Source organism: Ahaetulla prasina, chromosome 4 (genome assembly GCF_028640845.1).
Source record: "Ahaetulla prasina isolate Xishuangbanna chromosome 4, ASM2864084v1, whole genome shotgun sequence".
Lineage (NCBI taxonomy): Eukaryota > Metazoa > Chordata > Lepidosauria > Squamata > Colubridae > Ahaetulla > Ahaetulla prasina.
In genome coordinates this window covers 44,210,350-44,225,355 of record NC_080542.1, presented here as the reverse complement: position 1 = coordinate 44,225,355, position 15,006 = coordinate 44,210,350, and positions in this window count along the sequence as shown.

The following is a 15,006-nucleotide window of genomic DNA, read 5'->3' as shown; positions in this document are numbered from 1 at the left end:
ATTGCTGAGTAAGAGAAGGCAGGCACTGTGAAACAATGTGTACTGTATTTATGGTTCAGAGGAATGCATGCCACTGAAGACAGGGGAAACCAGTGGTTTATTGTTATCTGCCCACTCTGGTTCCCTTTTTAATACAGACCAGTTGAACTAGAATAAACACATTTTCCAAAAGCATGCTTTAGACAGCGTCTACTATAAAAGTGTGACTTGTGGAAAGTAGCACAATTCCCAGCTGTTTTTTAAAGGCACGTACCTCACCATGATACCTACTATTTATATAGCTCATCTTAAATATTAATAGCATCTTCCTTATAATAGTTAAGTGGCCTCATTGCAAGGCAGGATAGTATCATGGGAGTAGGGAATCTGAACATTAAAGGCCTGTCTAAAGATATTTGGATATTCTATATGTTGGTTGAAATATAAAGGAGAGGATTTCTCATAAGAAAGCCACAAGTTTTGAGGCTGCAACTTCCAGAATTACTTTAGCAATCATACACCTAATTGGGAAAAAGCTGCATATATTGGTATGTCTATGGCAAGGCATAGGTGGAGCACCATTGGCATAAATCATAGTGTCGTAGCATAACACAGCATTCTTCCAATATGATAGGGCAATATTGACCAAGTGTCTGGTAATTAAACTGCATATGCATTTTAGGAACTCCCTTTCCACAGAGAGTTCAACAAGGATTTAATCAGAAGATGGAACTACCTTAGCCATTGCATTTTCCAAAAAGTACAAGATGTTTACTGCAATGACCATTTTAGTTTCCTATGTCAACTTAACCTGAAGGGCCCACTAAATTTAAGCCACAAAAATCTGGATGACCATTAGATGGCAGTAGAGTTAGGGTTTTCTGTATTTCTTTGTGCCTTCTAGTGTAGTGGTCACCAACCAGTGGTCCATGGACCACTGGTGATCTGCGAGAAAATTTTGGTGGTCCGCAGAAAAAATATTTGCATTTTTATATTGCACTAAATACTATTTATCTTTTTTTTAAAAATTCATATTAGTGGTCCTCGGGATTTAAAATTATGAATTTAGTGGTCCCTGAGATCCGAAAGGTTGGTGACCCCTGTTCTAGTGGTCATTTGGATTTGTGAACCTCAGATCTGGTCAGTCCAACATGTGGAGATTTTGCAAACCAGAATTTTAATCAACATGTAACCTACAATACAAATTCTCATTTCTCTGAACCTAAAATAATGATCAGCCTAAGTTTAGAGAACTTGTTAAGACTAAAACTAAGGATTATGCCCACTTCAGTATGACATATTTGATCTTTAAAATACTATACAGTTTGGGATTAAGTTCCTTTAATTTGTTTCCATTCAGTTCAGTTATTTGTTCTTTTTTATTTATCATTGTAATTTATTATTCAAAATAATATATGAATCCAGGCTATTTTCATCAGGATATTAAATCTTATTTTAATAATAGTTTATTAAAAATGAGAGATACCTAGGTTTATATAACTTCCCTAACCATGAGGAAGTTAAAAATATTTTGAGCAGTTCCATTGTATAAACCAAGCCATATATTCTAATTTCACTGTAAACCCAAATTAGAAGCATCTGTTAATGATCTAAGAATTAAGAGACCAATGACATACATGACTATGAAAAACAAAAAAAATGTATACGACCTAGGGTAAACACTATATAAAATCATGATTTGTTTGTTTATGGTTTATTGGTGGGTTCGCTTGACACATTGAACTATTCAACCACAATTTATAGCAACAATCACTGAGTTCCCACAATTTACTGTGTTTGTAACCTAGCCTACAATGTACTTGTCAGGTCCAAGTGCAAAGACAACACATTGAAGTCCAACTGATTATTTGCATACAACTAACAGACAGAATCTTGCCAGAATAAAGCTATAACTTTCTAACCTACTAAATACATCCTAAGCAATTCTATAGTGTGGCTACCATTCAGGACTGTGCATTCTTATTTTGGGCTTCTTTGGAATGTTTGCTACCTCCCTGGGAAACTACATTCTCTTGCTGAGACTCCGCCCGCTCTTCTTCTTTTCCTGGTACATGTTCCATCACAGTAATACAATTTATTATGAATTAGTGTGAAGTATGAATTCAAACAAATAATCAATTTTACTGAAACATATTTGTTTCAAAGTATTATTCTAAACTGGCTATTGAATCTAGCACAAGGTTAATCTACAGTTAAAATTTGAATCTCTGAAAATCATGATTATTTAATCCACATCTTAAAATATGTGAAAACCTCTTTTAATGAATTGTTTGGGGCTAGCGCTGGTTCTCAAATTTTATTGTATATTACCTGGCCTGATGATGTATTAATAAGGAAGATGAAGTTGTAATGCAGGCTCACAAAACCATGGAGTTTATTTATTATACATTTATGTTCCAGGAAGTAAACCTCCCAAATATCTTATATGTAATATAGGATATAATGATAATGATAATAATAATAATATCAGGTCTTATAAATATTCTGACTTTGCAAAAAGCCACCTTACTCAGAACCGCCTATGTACTCAGATGTTACCTTAACAGCTCTTAGATTCTTGGTTAGGACTTGAACTGTTTTTAACCAGTCCCAGACCGTGAATCAAACTGGAGATTAAAATTGTACTACTACTATTACTACTACCACTACTAGTTTTAGTAGTAGTAGTAATAATCAAACAACAAGATTTGCTTATCCCAGGTTCTTGAAAAAGATTCAATAGGTACAAAAACGCCAAACCCAGTCTGAACATATGACTGACTGTGCAATGAATAATAACAATAACAATAACAATAATAGATCCTGATGATAGGATAGTTGCTGATTAATGGGGAAGAGGAAGCTGTAAATCCACTGGACTGCATTCTTCACAGATAGAACTTTCACATCACAACATTTCCTGCATTTCTTGGTCTCATCTCTGGTCTGGTGATTAATTTCCCCCATTCTAGCATAGGCATTATCTGGAGTCATAAGACAAAACTTGTCTGTAACACAAACAAGACTTGCATAAACATCATGTTGAAAGAAGAGATGCATGTAACTTTCAGCTACAGGATTTTAATCTTCATGTCCTGACTGTGAGGGACAAAATGACCCAGGAGTTCACGGAATTGTTGTACTGACCAAATTGTACTGTCCCAACTCATACCAGTTGCCTGTATGCTTGATCTGATTTTTATCTTGGAGCAGATAGTTCACAGTCTGAAGGTAGAAGACATTTATACTAGTATTTCTTCATGGTCAGATCACTTTTTGGTCATCCTGAGATTTACTATCTCTGATCTCCGTGTGGAACCATTAAGATAGTCCATCCCAGGTGCCTTATGCTTGGGCAACCAATGATCTAATGCAGTGGTGGGATTCAAATATTTTAACAACCGGTTCTCTGCCCTAATGATTTCTTCCAACAACCAATTCAACAAATTGCTCAGAAAGTTAACAACCGGTTCTCCCGAAGTAGTGCAAACTGGCTGAATCCCACCACTGATCTAATGGCAATTTCACTATCTCCATGATCGATTATTGGAATTCAGAGCTGTCTTGGATATTGGATATGATTGGTCCTAAACAATCTATTCCTGTCTGCTGATCCAGGAATGCTTCTTGAATTATGCAGGAACTTTGGGACTATTCTTGGAAACTCCCATAATACACATTTAAGTTGGGAAATCATATTGTGAAGCTAAATGAGTAGGAGCCAAGTAAATCAATAGAGAATATCCTGTCCCAAAAATAGAGATCCTCCTCCCTATTAACTATACTCTTTCATTACGTTGATGATAGGATTGTTATTATTATTTGATCTTACATTTTATGGTTTTATGATATAGTTTATCTGATCATCTGACAGTTAAGTCTGAGATCTGAACCCAGTGTACAGGTAGTTATTAGCCAAAAGTGTGATCTTCTATTTTGTTGCATGCTGAGAATTTCCATGGGTTGTGTTCATATGATCTAATACAGTCAACAGTTGGACTGTTAAGAAATACGTTTTGAATAAGTGCCCTCCCAGTCATTCAAACTGTGTGAAAACTGTGACAATAATTTAAGCCTAAACCTAAACCAGTCAAAAGTGGGACACTTGCCCAGTGGCCCTGCCTACTCAGATTTCCAAGAAAAAGTACTGGACTATGGAGAGACAGGAAAAGCCACATTTTCCACAACCTACTGCTGAATACACCTCCAAAACCTTCTTGTCTGCAGAGGTACCCAAACCACAAACACCCAGTAAGGCTGCTGCGCTCACACCTCCTACAAGACCTTGGAACCAGGGAGAACTCCAAAACAAAGCCCAGGTGGAGCTTCTCACACCTATATTCTGACAATATTCAAATACAGTATGACAAATTGCCAAATGCAAGTAAGCCAGTCCAAACAACATGCCTCAGGTGCCCTGAGTAGATAATGGGGAAGATTTAGGTGCTTGCTGGGCAGCTTTCTGGGGCCTGTCAATCAGGATGCCAAGCATGTACCTTGACATTTCTACATTTTTCTCATCTCCTTTTCTGGGTTGCCTTATGTCCCTATGGAGCTTCAGAATATGGTTCAGTGTAACTGTCTCTTTCATTCTTGTTTTTCCTCACATTGAAGGCTTTGTTTCCCTCATACTGAGTATGGAAATAAGCTTTCTTCTCATGGGCCATTCTGGAGGGATTGCTTTGCCTGGTTAAAATAATTCCTTTTTCATAGATCTATGCTTAAATCACATGCTCTTACTCAGTGATGGGATTCCAGTAATTTAACAACCGGTTCTCTGCCCTAATGATTTCTTCCAACAACCAGTTTGCCAAACTGCTCAGAAAGTTAACAACCGGTTCTCCCGAAGGGGTGCGAACTGGCTGAATCCCACCACTGCTCTTACTGGGTTGCATTATTTCCAACCAGTCTATATTTTGAGCCAGTACTTAGGCCACTAGCCTATGATTAATGTGCACACTATGATCCCACAGCACACATAACCAGTATGCTTTAAAAAGTATTGCACAGTATATTATGCTTCATGAATATTAGCTTTTGTTCAGTTTTTGTGTCCCAGCGTGTTGCACTAACCCAGGCTACCTATATAATTTGTAATGGATTATGCGAAATGGATTAGTTCAATAAGCGCATTGTATAAATATAGCCAATCTAACCTCTTGGGGTAAATGGGGCAATAACAGAATGGAATGCATTCCTGCTTTGAGCACCTGCTCCTGAGCTACTGCACTCTCTCCAAGTTTTTGGTCCTCAAGACTTTCCCAAAAGCTGAAAAAAGGGCTAGAAGGCTGAGCAGTATAAAAGGCAGACAATCACCAAATACCAGCAAAGAGATGCAGAAACCCTTTACCGCTGACTGATGGTCATCTATATTTAACTGGCCTCTTCAAATGTGTGACACTGAGAAATGTCTGCATCTGTGAAAACCCTAAGTCCCATTTTGACCTTTGTTGTACAAATGAATATAGAATGTTTTACATGGGCAACAGCCTTGTAGTTGCATCACTTTTGATTTTGCATGTTTGAACTAGCTTCGCCAGCTATTTATAAAATTTGCAGGCAGGTGCAAGTTTGAGAAAGAAGTAAACAGATTATCATCTTGCCTAACTTTAGTTTAGCCAAACTAAACTGTTTGACTCCCACTATGCTGCCAGATTTTGTCTATCTGGTATCTTTATTTTCCAGTTTTCTGCATTATCTCGATTATTTCCAAAAAATGAAAGATGTTGAGAAATCTTGTAAACTGTGAGTGCAGTTCTGATATTAGAAAGTAGTATTCAACTGCAAAACAACACAAAGAAATGTTTAAAAGTGCACATTGTTTTGCCAGATTATATGTTGACGTATTTGCTGACGGGGTTAAAAACTGTCACTACATTACACACACTTGCTGGATCAGGACAATTTGCCCCAAAGATTACAGAACAAAGGGCAATCAGAAATGAGACATGCCCTTTTGCTTGTTTTCTCTGGGCTAGAGTTTAGGGACATTCTTTTGGGAAAAAAATATTTGCCTTTTCAGTGTTAATTGAAAGAACTCTTAATACTCTGAACAGCCCAATGCATTAGGTGCATTTTCTGGCTGTCAGGACATCCTGCAGCAGAGAGTTCCATAGTCCATGGTATTTTGCACGATGAAACAGTTTTGTTTAGTATCTTCTCATCACCTTGTTTTATGGGAGTTGAAGTAGTCACAAAGAAAAGGTTTCAAATCTTTTCTTTTAAAAACTGAATTTCATAAAGTGCTGGAATTACTTGGCTTTTGTTTCACATACCTTAATGCAATAATTCAGACCATAGGTAGTGAAGAGTTTATCATTTTCAAATCATATTCAATAATTTCATTTGTTTGTAGAAGATTGCAGGCAGTCCTTGTTTAGTGATTGCTTTGTTTGGCAACCATTTGCTGTGATGTGGCAATGATAAAAGAAATTTTGCAAGCCAATCCTCATATTTACAACCTTTGCAGGCTGTAAAAGCAATAGAAAGTCAAGCTATGATTATAAGCACAGTCATGGTTTTACTTAGCAACCACTTTGCTTAAAGACCAAGTTGCTGGTTCCAATTGGGATCACTAAATGAGTACCTCCTGTACTTCCATGGTCTGAAAAATAGGTTTAAGAAATGAATTTCTTAAGGCCCACTTTTTTCTCCATAGTATATTTTCTATCACTCTCTGCAAAAAAATACCCTGGGTTTTGTCTTGATCCACCAGGTATCGTATAAGGGATGCTGATGGGCTATGATCCTCTGCAGTAAATAATATTTTTTTTAAGATGCTCTAACATATCTGAGCTCAGCCACTGTGAATTCTAAAACAGGACATGCTAGTTATTGGTTACATTCAATGACTGTTTAAAGTTACAACAGCATTGAAAAAGTGATACTTATAACTAATTCTCAAAGTTCTGGCCATTGCAGTGCCATGTCACATGATTGCAATCTAAGTGCCCTGCATCTGGCCTGGATTTTTGACTGTTTCTGTCTGTGCTTTGGTCACATGATCATTTGTGATCTTCCCGCAGCCCTCTCAGAAGCAAATGGGGAACTGGCAGAAAATCACAAGTCATGATCATGTGAGGTTCCTGCTTAATGACAGCAACTGGGCGCTGCTGGAACTGATATCACCAAACAACAGTCAACTGTCATTGTGCTTTACAATCATGTTGCTTAGCAAAGGAAATCCCCAATTACTATCATTAAACAAGAATACCTAAATCTACAGCTTAGTATTTTCCGCAACCCCAGTCAATTGTGATTTACTATATTCAATCATGGCTTGCCATATGTAAAAACAGTATGTTTCCCCCCCTTAAATGGGGCGTTTGGATTCAAACCAATCTCTACCAATAAACTCACAGGACACCCTTCAGCAAATGATCCTCATTCCTGGCTGAAAGACCTGGTCAGTACTTGGATGGGAGATCAAAAGGAAATCCAAGCACTGCAGAGTAGACTGAGAATACACACGTACAAAGCAAAACTAATTCAATATTGCTACCAAGGAAGCTACATAAGCATATAGTCCTCAACTTACAACCATTTATTTAGTGCCTATCTGAAGTTACAATAGCACTGAAAAAAGTGACTTATGACTGTTTTTCCAACTTACGATCGTTGCAACATCTGCAACGATTGTGACGTTGAAGCGTCACATGATCAAAATTGGCAACTGGCATGTATTTATGATAGTTGTAGCATCCCAGGTGAACACCTTCTGCGACCTTCTGACAAGCAAAGTCAATGGGTAAGCCAAATTCAGTTAACAAACATGTTACTAACAACTGCAATGATTCGGTTAAGAGCTGTGTCAAGAAAGGTCATAATATGGGCCAAAACTCACTTAGCAGCTGTCTCGCTTAGCAATGGGAAATTTGGTCTCAACTGTGGTTGTAAATCAAGGACTACCTGTATTTATGTTTATTTATTATAATCATCAGATATTGATGTTTACTGGGAGGCAACTTTACTTCCAGAGATGACTTGATTTGACTTACCTCATTTCTTCATGCTAACGGAAACAATATTGATTTAACCATTTATTATGAATTTAAGTAGCTTGATCGTACTGAATGAGCCCTGACCAAAAGTTTTGTTAATAACTTTTTTAAATCAAGTTTTTTTATTTTATATTACATATAAAATTTGTTTTTTATATTATATTACATATCAATGTGTGAACAGTGTGACTGACACCTGGGTGCCATGCATTTCAATACAGATAAAGTATTATTATTGATCATAGTTATCACATTCCTCCAGTTTATATATTTCTCGTAGTAATACACATTTATATCAAATTATAATCTTTCATTATCTCATATTGTTTAAACATACATACTACCACCGTTCAGTTTCTAAACCTTTCTCTTATCATTGCATTTATTTTATTTTATAAAATATGTATACTAATATTCCTCCTTTCTCTTATTTCTGTCTTTATTCTAACTTTTATTCATGTCACCGTTATATTAAAAGTCGTTCCCTTTGTATTGCAATACTATCCTTCATTATTTCATTGTTCAATATATAAATATACGATTCCAATACCAATCACAATATTATTTAAACATGCAAATTAATTCTATTCATATTCTTTACATTCATCAAATCTATATTTCTATTAATATACCAGTTTATATTAAAATATGTTCTTTCGTCATTTTATTACTCATTATTTCACTTTATTATTCTACTGCAGATCATATTATTTAAACATACTTAATAATACCATTATTCAATTTCTAATTTTCCCATTTTTAATACTTACTTCTTATTCATATTTCCCTTATTTCACTCTTCAAATCTATTTATATTAAAATACTATCCTTCATTGTTTCATTGTTATAACTCTTGAGTAATTCCTAAATCCATTAAAGTGGATGGTGGATCAGAGATCCCTATGCTGCAGAGACTACATGAATAAGAAATGAACAGTAGCATGCTACAATAGCTAGGTGGAGAAAAGCAATTAAATGTAAAAGTTCAATGTACATACAGTTCTTTAAATTAGATAATATTGCAACTAGATTTTTTTTAACGCTGCAAAAAATGGTCTCTGCCCTGTGGAGAAAAGCTGGTTGTCTTTTACTTTGCACATCCTACATTCGTTTCTCCAGCTTTTATTCAAAAGGGAAGTGAGTCAGACTTGAGAAAAGATCAAACTAATAAATCTAAGGATGTACTGTATACCTTTTTCAACAGCATGCCTTTTCGGATTGCATTCCAAAAAGTGGCCAGGACCAGGAAAAAATTCTGAAAACCACATAGATCAGTTTTAAGTTCTCTTGGGCAACCAAGCAGAAGTTGCACCTAGTGAACTGCAATGGTTTTTGGAGCAAGGTTAAGGCCTAATGTGGAACAACCTGCTCTTCTGTTGCTGCCACAACATCATAAGCATCTTGCCAGGCTTAATCTAGAAACTAAGACTGGAGACTTACAACATCTCTGAGGTGCAATCAAATAAGCAGTGTGGTAGACATTAATTTTGCATCCAGGAAGAAACTAGTGGGGTACAAAAGGACATCAAAGGAGGAGCGCCCACCTTATGATAATTTTGTGGGAACAGATGGAATGCTGTGCAACCAGCTAAGAGAATGATGTGTTTACGATCTTGCAATTAACTGCATTGTTTTCCTAGAGGATAAGATTCCAAAGAGTTATTAGGATCAAAGTTTCATGTGTGTTTAAGTATTTAAATATTTGCACAGGAGCATCTTTTACCTATGCACCAGGCAAATCAGCAATTCAGCTTTACCCATTAAGGAATGTATGTTGAATGAAAATGCATGACAATGCATTATATACTTTTTTTCAAGCTTAAAAAAAGCTCCAGACTGTATAGTACAGCAGCTAAACTGTCAAACTGTGCAAGGTAGATTCCTGCCTGAAAATTTATGCTGGTTGTCAAATTGGTTTTATTGGGCACAATCTAAGGTGCTGATATTAATGCTTAAAGCCCTGAATGGAAGTGTTTGGTTACCAAAAGCAAAAAGGTGCTTCAGAGTATATTACACATGGAGGTGTCTTCCTTAACTTCAACTTAAATGTCTTTGATATGTATGGCGGCTGCTCTCCAGATAAGTGTTTGCATCTTCACCTACTCCAATACTCCATTTTCCCTAAGCTTCCAAAACAGTGGGCAACTGAACATCTATCTGACTCTTCCTCCCATTAAAAATCTGTCAAGCTCATAGAACAGAACAGAACAGAACAGAATAGAAATTTTATTGGCCAAGTGTGATTGGACACACAAGGAATCTGTCGGTGCATATGCTCTCAGTGTACATAAAAGAAAAGATATGTTCATCAAGAATTCTAAGATGCAACACTTAATGATAGTCATAGGGTACAAATAAGCAATAAGGAAACAATATCAATATAAATCATAAGGATACAAGCAACAAAGTTACAGTAATATATTCATAAGTGGAAGGAGAAGAGGCCTGGCTGCAGAAGAGGCCTTCTTCTTGTGCTATAGAGCTGATTTATCAGGCACATACATGCAACATGATTTTCTTCTATTTCATTGAAGGAAGAAGAGAGTATACAGCTCCTAAGTATACTCTTAGGCGCTGTATTTAATTCCCACTCTCTCTCTCTGCTTCTAGGAAAATACGGTAGTTCCAGACCCCCAATATTAGTATTAGTTTTATGTCTTTAATTTTTGTTAGCTGTCTAGGGACTCAACTAAAGTTAGGATCAAACAGCATGCTAAAGTCAAATTAACAAAACGCTGAATTCAAATTACATGCTATATTGAATGAATAAACCCTACTTACCGGTTTAACATGATAACCCCATTTGTACCAAATGTTACAACAGTGCAGCATTCCCACAATAAATAAGCTAATAGAATTTCCTTTGACAATCTCCACTCACGATCCACCCCCCAAACACACCAAACTTTCTATCCTATGGGAATATTGTTAAATGTTTATTTACATGTAACAACATATACAAACAAATGCTATTAAAACTTTCTTTCCATGTACAATTAAACTATTCTGCAAGCGTTACTTTCTCCAATGTTGTATATAATCCTACATGTAGATCAGAATTTTCTGCAGTAGCATTTCAATGTTCTTGTTCTTAACAATGGTTCAATCCTCATGTGCAGCTCCTAGAAGTTCAACAACACAGCTAAGATTTCTGGTATCTTAGAACTCTTCTGCATAATGATGCTGAATATCCCCTAAATTATATATTATTATGTTTTTCCAACAGTCCCCCCTAATGCATCTTCTAATAACACGATATCTGAAGTGTATTACTAGCTCTCTGCATTATGCAGCTATCACTATTACTAATGATCAATTGATCAACAATCGCCAGGGTTTTTTAGAATCTTCAGCTGAATTTTTACATATACTAAATTAAAATCTGCTTTAAAATTATTCTTATTCACATGTACTTAAGCATTTATACGCTCTCAAAAACCTAGGTCTGCAATGCAGTAAACGGTGGCGAAAAGCTTAATTGTTTTTCTGGGATTCTGGAGCAGCATGGAGTAAAACTTTTCTGCTTCCATCACATAGGAAGATTTTTTTTTTCTCAATTTCAGTATGCCACACTGCAACACTGCGTTTCTTGGACTGCAGTCGAGTCCTGTTCTTCCCGTCACGTTTTCCTCCTGCAATGCAGCGTTTGCTATCCAAAGCGAGATCCCTCCCCCCTGCGGCGTCCCGCTTCACCGAGAGGAATTAGCGCGCCTTTTGGGCCGTCGTCTGGCTCTTTCAAAAGTTAAGCCTCTGCCTGAGATATTTGGCATCTTGATCATGAAAGCGAGCAATTTTGCAGTAGCTTGCCCCCCCTTTCACCGAATGAACCCACCGCCGAGCCCACCCTCCCCTAAGGGCTTCTGCATTAAGAAGGGGAGGCAGGGGGTGTAAAGGGAAGGGTTGGAAGACGGCTGCGGCAAGCCGTGCCAAGAAGTTTGGGCTCGCTGCCAGGCACGGAAGCTTGTTTGACCCTCGCAATCACGAGGAGATCTAAAAATTTTTTTGCACGGCTGGGGAGGTCAGAGCCGGGGCGAACACGCTCCCCCGAGCTCGCTCTACATTTGTACCCTTGTTGCTCGGAGGATGTCTCCGACCGCGGGCGCTACTACCAGGAACGAAAGAAAAGGGGAAAGCAGACTAAGCCCGTTCCCACCCAGGGTTCGGTCAAGACAGGCGATCAACCTCGATTGGCTTCGCGGAAAGGAAGTGGAGCGGGGCAATCCGCCCAAAGAGCTCATGGCCGGCCCTCGTGATCCGACCGAGCCAAGGCTGCAACCGCGGCAGCAGCGACCACCAGGGGAAGGAGCTGGCTTAGCCGCGTGCAAAGCCGCCGCTCCCTTTTCCCTCTCGCCTGCAGCTGCTTACATAAACCAGGAGGAAAAGATTACAGAACCCAAAGCAGAGGTGGGCAGGCACGCGCATCCAAGGGGGACGGGCATTTTCTGCCCGTAAACACTAGGACCCGCGCCCGCAACCCATTGGCTTTCATATGTATCTGGTGTTTTCAAAACTTTGGCCTGATTCCTATTTTTTTCAGAACATGATTTATTCCTTCCTTTGCTCAGGCAAGAAAGGGGAGTATCAAGGCTTATTTATTTCGAACGTTTATATACTCCCTTTCCAAAAACTAAAATGGCTTAACAGAGCAAGTAATAATCATGCAATTTTTAAAAAAATATCCAGTCAAAATGCTTTTGAAAAGCTAAATTGTTGCATCTTTAAGTTTTGTTAGAAAAATGTTAGACTTTAAATAGAAAAGAACATAGAAAAGAATCTAAAAGAATTAGAAGCCTCTGTCATCGTCCCCCCCCCTAAAAGTATCCCTCTACTGCAGTGGTCACCAACCAGTGGTCTGTGGACCACTGGTGGTCCGTGAGAAAATTTTGGTGGTCCACAGGAAAATTATTTGCATTTTTTATATTGCACTTAGTACTATTTTTCTTTTTTTTTAAATCATATTAGTGGTCCCCTTCATTTAAAATTATGAATTTAGTGGTCCCCGAGGTCCAAAAGGTTGGTGACCCCTGCTCTACTGCCAGCAAACCGCAGAATAAACATAAAATCCTAACACTTAGACTAGTACTTCATTGGCTCCAGCAAATAGGGAAGCCACCAGATTCCTCATAATAATCCACATTTAGGGCGGATCTCACCTGCTTAAGACTGACTCACCCTTCCAACCTTCCTAGGTCAGTAAAATGAGGACCCAGATTATTGGGGCAATATGCTGACTCTAAACTGCTTAGAGAGGGCTGTAAAGCAATGTGAACAGGTATATAAGTCTTAAGTGCTACTTTTATTGGTATCTCCCGGGATTTCACACATCCTCAAAGCCCAGGATTGGAGCACCTCAATCTACATATCTAAACATCAAAGTTTGCTTGTCATTATATATAATTCTACTGTTAGACCTCTAGTGATATAGGCTGCCTTCAACCATTGTGGGTAGTTGAATTAATAAGCTATTCTACTGCCAGCAGATGCCCTTTTATGTATATTTGTGTATATTTGCGTCCCGGCTTAGAAAATCAGACCAAGAAAATTATTTTTAACAGTTTGAAGAAAAGAAACAATGCTGGAGTAATGACAGTTTCACAGGGAATATGTGACACTGTTTGGAACGTCATTGGGAAAAACTTTCTGCTGGGTCCACCTATCAGGCTTCTCCAAGCAAGGCCCTTCCAAAAAAGCTTTTCTGCAAAACATAATAACTGATCCAGAGGGAGAAGAACAGATTCTCACAATAGTCAGGTTCTAAAACCAACATTTTGCAATGGGGAGTCAAAGCTAACCTACCAATAGCCTTTGACCTAGCATGTGACACAGGAGTCCAGACCTGATGTAATGAAACTGCATCCTATAGGCTACCACTGAGGAATGTCTAGACCAGTGTTTCTGAATCTTGGCAACTTTAAGAAGCTGGATTTTAACACCTAGAATTCACCAGCCAGCCTGGCTGGTCAGGGAATTCTGGGAATTGGAGTAAAGATACCTTAATGTTGTTAATGGTTGAGAAACACTGGTCTAGAAGATTCAAATAGCCCAAATAAAACAGCTATGTGGCTAACGACAGTAGTGTAAAAGATAGTAACCCCAATCTTGTGCATCCTTAAAACTAGCCAATTTATAATTGAATTGTTATGACAAAATAAGTTTTATCAAGGGTAGGATATAATAGGGTATAATATTTAAATCCTTATATGTAAGAATTCCTGGCAATTCCTTCAGTTCCTGGCAAATAGATGGGAAAGAAATGGACGTAGTGACAGATTTTATTTTCCTGGGCTCCAAGATCACCGCAGATGGGGACTGCAGCCAAGAAATCAAAAGTCGCTTGCTCCTGGGGAGGAAAATTATGGCAAATCTATAGCATACTAAAAAGCAGAGGCATCACCCTGCCAGCAGAAGTGCGTATAGTCAAGGCTATAGTTTTCCCAGTTGCAATGTATGGCTGTGAAAGTTGGGCCATAAGGAAGGCTGAGCGCCAAAGAATTGAGGCCTTTCAATTATGGTGCTGGAGAATTATGGTGTGAGTCCCTTGGTGATCAAATCTGTCAGTCCTAGAGGAGATCAACCCTGAACTGCTCTTTAGAAGGCCAGATCCTGAAGATGAAACTCAAATACTTTGGCCACTTAATGAGAAGGATGGACTCACTGGAGAAGAACCTGATGCTGGGAAAGATTGAGGGCAAAAGAAGAAAGGGACGACAGAGAATGAGGTGGCTGGATGGAGTCATTGAAGCTGTAGGCGTGAGCTTAAATGGACTCCAGAGGATGGTAGAGGACAGGAAGGCCTGAAAGAACATTGTCCATGGGGTCGTGATGGGTTGGACACGACTTCACAGCTAACAACAACAATGTAAGAATATGTAGAATTGGACTGCTTGGGTGACATAAACATATCTAGCTCCAACATTGCCATCTGCATTACTTTTGACTAAGTTTATTCATCAAACATTCTCTATCCACTGTATTTATTCTCTAATATGGTTTGTTCTTTTGTATAAAATGACTGAGTGAACCATGG